Source organism: Chrysochloris asiatica, unplaced genomic scaffold (assembly GCF_000296735.1).
Source record: "Chrysochloris asiatica unplaced genomic scaffold, ChrAsi1.0 scaffold00395, whole genome shotgun sequence".
NCBI lineage: Eukaryota > Metazoa > Chordata > Mammalia > Afrosoricida > Chrysochloridae > Chrysochloris > Chrysochloris asiatica.
In genome coordinates this window covers 1325475-1327006 of record NW_006408913.1, presented here as the reverse complement: position 1 = coordinate 1327006, position 1532 = coordinate 1325475, and positions in this window count along the sequence as shown.

Below are 1532 nucleotides of genomic sequence, written 5' to 3'. Positions count from 1 at the left end.
GAGACCCAGGATAAGCAAAGCACTGCTTAAAAAGAACAAGGTTGGAGGTCTCTTACTCCACGATTTCAAAATTTACTACATGGTTACAGTGGTCAAAACAGCCTGGTACTAGTAAAATGAAAGACACATTAATCAATGGAACAGAATCGAGAATCCAGAAATTAACCCAACCACATTAAGCCAAATGATTTTCGACAAACTGCCTAGGCATATTGCAAGGGGAGGAGACAGTCTCTAACAAATGGTGCTGGCAGAACTGGAAATCAATATGTAACAGTCTGAAATAAGACCTCTGCCTCACGCCCTATACAAAAATGAACTCAGCATGGATTAAAGATCAAAATGTGAATCCCAAAATTATGAAAAAATAGGGATAAATGTGTGGGCACTCAGGGCATATACAAATGACCAAACATTTTGAAAAGTACACAAACAAAAATAGACAAAATAGATGATTGTTCCATAGAGACCCTGAACAGGGTTTCCAAGGCTGTAAATCTTTAAGGGAGCAGAAAGCCTCATCTTTTTCCCGCGGAGCAGCTGGTAGTTTCAAACTGCTGACCCTGCGGTTCACAGCCCAATTCGTAACCACTACGCTACCAGAGCTCCTTAAACTGATGATTGGGACATACTAAAAATTAAAAACTTATTATGTGCATCAAAAGACTTCACCAGAAGAGTACAAAGGTGCTGTGTTAATGTGTTAATTTTGGTTCTTTCTTCTTTTTGTATGTGTGCGTTTATTGCAATATATTGTTCTCTCAGCACCGCTTTCGCCGTGTCCCAAAGATTTTGGTATGTTGTGTTTTCGTTCTCATTTATTTCTAGAAATTTTGTGAATTCACGTTTAATTTCTTCTACTACCCAGTCACTTTTCAGCAGGGTGTTACTCAGTTTCCATGTATCTGACTTGATTTCCTTGCTCTTCCTATTGTTGATTTCTAATTTGATAGCACTGTGGTCTGAGAAGATGCTTTGTAGTATTTTGATATTTATAAAGTTATGGAGATTTGTTTTGTGTCCTAAAACATGGTATATTCTGGAGAATAGTTCCATGTGCACTGGAAAAGAACGTGTATTGTGCAGTTGTTACACTGAATGCTCTGTACACATCTATGAGGTCTAGTTGGCTAATTGTGTTGTTTAGTTCTTCTGTGTCTTTGTCAAGTTTCTTTCTAGTTGTCCTATCCATTTTTGAAAGCGGTGTATTAAAATTTATTGTAGACTCATCTATTTCTTTTTTCAATCTATTAGAGATTGTTTTTGTAGTATTGATTGATGCAGAAAAGGCATTTGACAAAATTCAACATCCATTCCTGATAAAAAAAACACTCAACAAAATACAAATTCCTCAACATAATAAAGAGAATATATACAAAACCAACAGCCTACATTACTCTCAATGGAGAGAAATGGAAAGCCCTCCCTCTGCAAACAGGAAGTAGACAAGGATGCCCTTTGCCACCACTCATATTCAATATTGTGCTGGAAGTCTTAGCAAGAGCTATACGGCAAGACAGGGAAATTAAAGG